This window comes from Zingiber officinale, chromosome 9B (genome assembly GCF_018446385.1).
Source record: "Zingiber officinale cultivar Zhangliang chromosome 9B, Zo_v1.1, whole genome shotgun sequence".
Lineage (NCBI taxonomy): Eukaryota > Viridiplantae > Streptophyta > Magnoliopsida > Zingiberales > Zingiberaceae > Zingiber > Zingiber officinale.
In genome coordinates this window covers 65,921,754-65,928,823 of record NC_056003.1, presented here as the reverse complement: position 1 = coordinate 65,928,823, position 7,070 = coordinate 65,921,754, and positions in this window count along the sequence as shown.

Genomic DNA, 7,070 nt, shown 5'->3' with positions numbered 1-7,070 from the left:
GGGCCCCGGCTTGTACCATACATACATAACATAAATGCGCGCGTGCTAAGTATATCCAAGGTAGCAAGTCTTGAATCATACTAGGAACTAGGTCAAGATCACAAAGCATGGCCTAGGGGCATACTTAAAGAGTCTATCCCTTATCAGCCTAGATCACAAAGCAAGGCCTAGGGACGTACTAAGGAGCCCATCCCTTATTAGCCTAGATCACAAAGCAAGGCTTAGAGGCGTACTAAGGAGCCCATCCCTTATTAGCCTAGATCACAAAGCAAGGCCTATAGACTGATTAGGAGTCCACCCTTGGTACAAGCCTTACAAAGTAAAGTAGCATGTATAAAAATGCATCATTTAGTCACATAGCATCGCATAAAAGTATGCATCACTTAGGCATACATTATGTCATAAAAGTATGCATCACTTAGGCATACATCATATCATAAAAAGTATGCATCACTTAGGCATACATCATGTCTTAAGAAAATATGCATCACTTAGGCATACATCATATCATAAAAAGTATGCATCACTTAGGCATACATCATGTCTTAAGAAAGTATGCATCACTTAGGCATACATCATATCATAGAAAGTATGCATCACTTAAACACGTAGTATATCATTAAAGCATGCATATTTCTATCCACATAGCATATCATAAAAACATTCATATTCTAAGCACATAGCATATCATTAAAGCATGCATATTTCTACTCCCATAGCATATCATAAAAGTATGCATATTCTAAGCACATAGCATATCATTAAAGCATGCATATTTCTAAGCACATAACATATCATTAAAACATGCATATTTCTAAGCACATAACATATCATTAAAATATGCATATCTCTATCCACATATCATATCATAAAAAGGTATAAATCACAAGCATATATGGTTAAGCATAATGGTGTATCATGTGATTATACTATCATAAGAAACATGGTAACATAGTTAACTTGGGTTCTAAGCTTCCTAAACCCTTGGGTTCCTATCATGGCCGAACTCCCTTAGGTCTCAATTTAGGTAAAAACAACCTCCAAGCATGTGAAACCTAAATTATCATTACATGAATTTCATAGGAAGCATTATAAGTATGATTTACTTGGTTTCTAAGTTCTCCAAGACCTTAAACTCATGTGGCCGAACCCTATCAGTATATAAACAAGGTCCCAAATGTCATGAAAGCATGGAAACCTTAACCCATATTTATAGCATTTTTTTCAAGTAACATAGTAAGCATATTGAGCTAGTTCCTAAGTCCTTCAAGCCCTTAACATATGTCATGGTCAAACTTTTAACAAGTGTTCATGAGGGCTAAAAACAAACATACAAGCATGTGAACTTGAACTAACATCATGTATAAATTCATAACAAAACATTATACAACATGTATGGCCGAAACTTACCCTAGCCTCAATTAGGTCATTAAACAACATATAGCATGGGAACTTTGTCTTTCTACTTATCATATTCCATGTAAAGTGACATAATCATATTTAATTCTTGTTCTAGGATTTCTAGGGCATCTATTCCTTCATGGCCGAAACATACAATGGTCCATTTAGGTCATGGAAAAATTATACAAGCATGTGACACAATCAACACATTATCCTATTTTCATAAGAAGCACTTTTAACACATTTGGTTTCATTTCTAAGGCCTCTAGGTCTTTTAAACCCTACTTGGCCGAAACTCAACAGTATGTAAACTTACTTCAAATAGTCTAAAAGCATAAGAAATCATACAAGTTTCATAGCATGTATAAAGACAAGCATAATAAACATACATGTGAATTGTGTCTTAGGCTTCCTAGATTTCTTTCCCTTTATCTTTTATTTTTCCTCATGGCCGAAACCTACTAATCTTTAAACTAGGTTTTAAGTGGCCTAAAGCATGGAAAACCTAAGTAAGTTTCCTGGCAAAAATTACTAAGAACATCATATACAAAGTTGGTCCATAAACAAGCTAGGACCCTTGTGCTCTTACATGTCATATATCATGTAACTAATTTTCTATACTCAATTTAAACATAAGAGCATTAAACAACTTTCATATCATAATATCACAGAGGTCTTGAGCACATTAGAATTTTGTTTAAGCTTTTCTAAACTATCCATCTTATCATAGCCAAAAATCTCACATAAGAGTTCATGAATTTCTAGCAATGTTCAACATGCAATTCTTTACGAGAACTCTATATTCTATCTTACAAACATGGTTACTTAAATTTAAAGGTCTACCTAACCCTAAACGCTTTTCTTGGCCAAAACATATGAATGGATTTTCCTTTGGTTCCAAGTAACTTTCAAGCAAGAAAACCAATAAAAGACCCTTAGTTGTTCATAGAGGAAATCTTGTACTAGTTTGGTTAGACAATGTTTTCTCTAACCTCTTTAAAATATTTTTGGCCGAAATTCTAGGGTTAGGTACTTCTCTGATCAAGAATCATTTAGGCATAAAAATATGAAGAAAATCCTTCCTACATAGCATAGAAAACATATCATGAAATAAGGACTTGTTTAAACCTTCCTAGATTTGAAAACCCTTTCTTTAGCTGAATTTTCTTAAATTCTTTCTTAGGTTTTCTAATCCTTATAAAATCTGAAAATCACATAAAAAGCCTTGTACCACAGGTGAGGGGAAGCTTACATCCTTTTCGCTTGTGGATCTAAGGTATAGTGATGGAAGAAGTCTTAAATTCTTCTAGTTCCTTTCCCTTGATTCCCTTGCTAAGTCCTCCTTGTATCTTTAGCTTTCTTAGGAGAAAACCCTTAGCTTTAGGGCCGAAGATGGAGGAGAGGGAGTGGGTGTTCTCGGTGAGGAAGAGGGAGGATGAGGAAATGAGAGAAAAATAACTTTCTCTTTTCTTGCTCCCTTTTATGTTAAGGGGGAAGAGGTAGCAAAATTGATTTTTGCTTTCCTTCTCCCTTAACCCATTTTCTATTTTTCTTTTATTTATTTTATTTGCTAATTTATTCTCACCATTCATGATGAAATAAGGGGGAATGAATCATCTTAATTCCCTCTTTAAATTTTCGGCAAAATGAAGAGAGAAAGAAGGAAGGCAAGTTGCCCTTCTCTTGCTCTTTTCTTATTTTCTTTTGGCTAGCTTTTATTCTTACCTTTATCATGAGTTTCCCTCCTTTGCTATCAACATATTCTCTCTATCCCAATTGGTTTCTACTAATTAATTCTATGAAATATAATATAAGAGGTTCATGGTTCAATCCTTGACCTCCTCTTCTTTTTATTTCATTTTATTTCTTTTTGCTTCAACTCACTTCCTATTATTTTTCTAAGGAAAAATCCCACATTCATATATTTATCCTACAAGCTTAGTGGGTATTACAACATGACCCAGAAATGATACTTGGTCGAGCCAAAATTCGCATTTGGAAAATTTTGCATACAATTGCTTTTCCCGAAGAATTTGAAATACTATTTCCAGGTGTTTGGCATGCTCTTCCTGGGTTCTCGAATAAATGAGAATATCATCGATAAAGACAATCACAAATTTGTCGAGATATATTGAGAATACCCGGTTCATCAGGTCCATGAATAGAGCAGGAGCATTTGTCACCCCAAAGGGCATTACTACGAACTCATAATGTCCATATCTTGTTCGGAAGGCCGTTTTCGGTATATCATCTTGTTTCACCTTCACTTGATGATAGCCAGATCTCAAGTCAATCTTGGAGAAAATAGTAGCCTCCTTCAACTAGTCGAACAGATCATCAATCCGTGGTAAGGGATATCTGTTCTTGATTGTAACTTTATTCAGTGATCAATAATCTATGCACATTCGCTTAGACCCATCTTTCTTTTTAACAAATAGTACCGGCGCCTCCCATGGTGAGTGACTAGGTCGGATAAGTCCCTTGTCGAGCAACTCCCGTAGCTGTTTTTGAAGTTCCTCCAATTCAGCCGGCGCCATACGGTAAGGTGCTTTAGAGATCGGCTTTGTTCCAGGGATCAATTCAATCTCGAACTCGATTTCTCGGTCAGGTGCTAACCCTGGTAGTTCATCCGGGAATACCTCTGGGTAGTTACATACGACTTTGACATCTTCTGGCTTCAGTTCCCTTGCCTGATTTGTATCAACCACATGAGCTAGAAACCCAGTGCATCCACTATCTAACATCTTCTGTGCCTTTAAAGCTGATAAAAAGTTTTTAACTTCTTTCTTGTTTTCTCCAATAAATTCGAAGGTTGGTTCTGCTTCAGGCTGGAAAATTACTCTTCTTTTTCCGCACTCTATCGAAGCTCCGTATTTACTCAGAAAATCCATGCCCAGTATAATATCATAATCCTACATGTCCAACACTATCAGATTACAGTAGAGTTCTCTGTCTGCAATTCTGACGGGTGCGGCTCGCAGTATATGTGTGGATGGCATCACATCTCCCGATGGTAACGTCGTTAAAAATTTGCAGTCTAAGGTTTGGTGTGGCATGTCTATCTTTACCGTGAAAGGTGTAGAAATAAATGAGTGTGTTGCCCCAGTGTCAAACAACACAGTAGCATACTGATTAAAGACAATTATCTGACCTGTGACGACCGTGAAAGCATTGGCCGCATCCTCCTTGGTGATGGAGAAAATTCTGGCATCCGTCGCTACTGGCGGAGCTTCCAGTCTCCCTTGGCTTATCTGTGGTCCTTCTATTGCAGCTTGCATCAGGTGTAGCTGTGGAAGCGCACCTTTGTTCTGGGCCTGTGGAGGGATAGGTGTCTGGATCTGAGTAGGGCAATTCCGAGCCATATGTCCTTCCATTCCACAGTTGTAGCACCTGTTAGTACCTATACGGCATGTCCCCGGGTGCTTCTTTCCGTAAGTAGTACATTGAGGGAACATGAGTTGCTTGCTTGCTGGACCACTCTTGGAATCACTCCATTGCTTCCTCTTGCCACTGTGATTTCCTTTCCCGCTGGTTCGGTTACTTTGTGATTTCTGTCCCCCTGACTGAGTCTGATTCTTGCCCTCATTCATTGCCTTCTGATAGTGTTCCGTGATCAGAGCGTTGCTGATTAATTCTTCGACGGTCTGCGGTCTGCGGTCTATTAACTCCACCGGCCATGTTCAGGGCTATCTCAGGTCTGAGCATCTTCAGCATAAGTCTGACCCTTTCTCTCTCTGTACTGACCAACTCTAGGCACAGGCGTGCTAGGCGGTTGAATTTCTTAACAGCTTCATTGCCTGTTAGATCACCTTGCCGGAACTCGATGAATTCATCATAGTGTTTATTTGTGACTCGCATATGGAAAAATTCTTCGAAAAATTCTGTCTCGAAGTCTGTCCACGTCATCTGATTTACTTGTCTTTTTGCCTTCACTCTGTCCCACCACATCCTAGCATCTCCGGTAAGGCAGAAATCAGCACATTTGACTTTCTCGTGTTCAGGCCAATCCAGTAACTCCACTATGCTCTCAACAGTCTTGAACCAGGCCTGTGCGTCCCATGGTTCACAGTTTCCGGAGAAAGCTTCTGGCTTCAGTCTCTGCCACTGGTACAGCTGTAGGTATTACTGGTACTACATTCTGGTGTCCTGGCGGGGTAACAGGATTCCCCTGTTGATTCAGCAGAGCAGTGATCATTTGCTGCTGTTCCGTAACTTGACGCTGGAGTTCGGTAACTACATGCATCAGATCAGGTGGAGGTGCTGTTTCCTCTGCCCTGGTATTACATCTTCTAGCCATCCTTATCTTCATTAATGACAACAGAGCTAGCGTAAGTTATTATCATTCCTAACCAGACTAACGAAAGGTTAACGTCATTTCTAACTATTTGTAAGTTTGTTGTGTTATCATCTCTAACCTACCATCATGCAACCTAAACTAAAACTGTGACTTAAAAGAATAAAGTAAGCATGTATATTACTAAAGCATCATATATAAAATAATTAAATAAACTGAGCATAAGCATCATAAATAAAATGAAATAACTGAGCATAAGCATCATAAATAAAATAAGTAAACTGAGCATAAACATCATAAATAAAATAAATAAACAACCTGAGCGTAAGCATCATAAAAGAAATATACTAAGCATAAAAATTTTCTTCTTGGAGCGGCAGAAAGAGACTCGATGTGTGTGCAGTGGAAAGGCTAACTTGGCTCTGATACCAAACTGTAACGCCCGCCCTCCCTGCTACTCAAGGGACGGGGCTACTTACTTACTTAACTATTCCAGGATACATGCATATTTAAAATTTCTTTCTTATAACATAAAGTAGCAGAAATGTCATAAAGTTATAATAGAATGTAACATAATTACAAATGGTTCATGTCAAACATAACAAAATATTATAGCAGGTCTTATTTGTCTCAGCCGAGCCACTGTCACACACACCTCCTTGCCTCTCCTGCAGCTCCCTTAGGTCATCCATCCCTTTCCTTTATCTGTGGTACAAGGAAGTAAGCTATGAGCACACGAGCTCAGTAAGATTCTTTCCAACTCACAAAAACCGTATCTCAAGCATAATCATATAAGCATATCCTCATTGAAAACATAATCATCTATCAATATGTAAAGTGAGCATAGTTCTTGATCATAACATATCCTTATGAACCATGTTTCTAACATATCATAAATAAAGGGATCATATGAGGTGTGTCATGAGAAACATAACATATCACAGATTCCATGAAACATAAAAGAACATATCATACATGAATGGGTGCATTATGCAAAATGTCCTTTTAAAAACATATGCCATGTCGAGTGCAAGATGTCTTTAAACATATCTTTTAATACTTAAACATAATAGCATCATCATGAGGGCCCGACTTGTACTACATATATACATAAATGTGCGCAATCCCTAGGACAGGGTAGCTAGCCCCGAACCTACTAGGGATCTAGACCCGTTCATAGTCTGTCGGCCTAGGGGCGTACTAAGGAGCCCATCCCTTTTTACTAGACCCGTTCATAGTCCGTCGGTCTAGGGGAGCTTATGGGGCCCACCCTTGGTACAAGCCATACAAAGTAAAGTACATGTCATGCATATCATATCATCATAACTGTCATATCATATCATCATAGATGTCATGCTCTTGTCTTAACATGAAG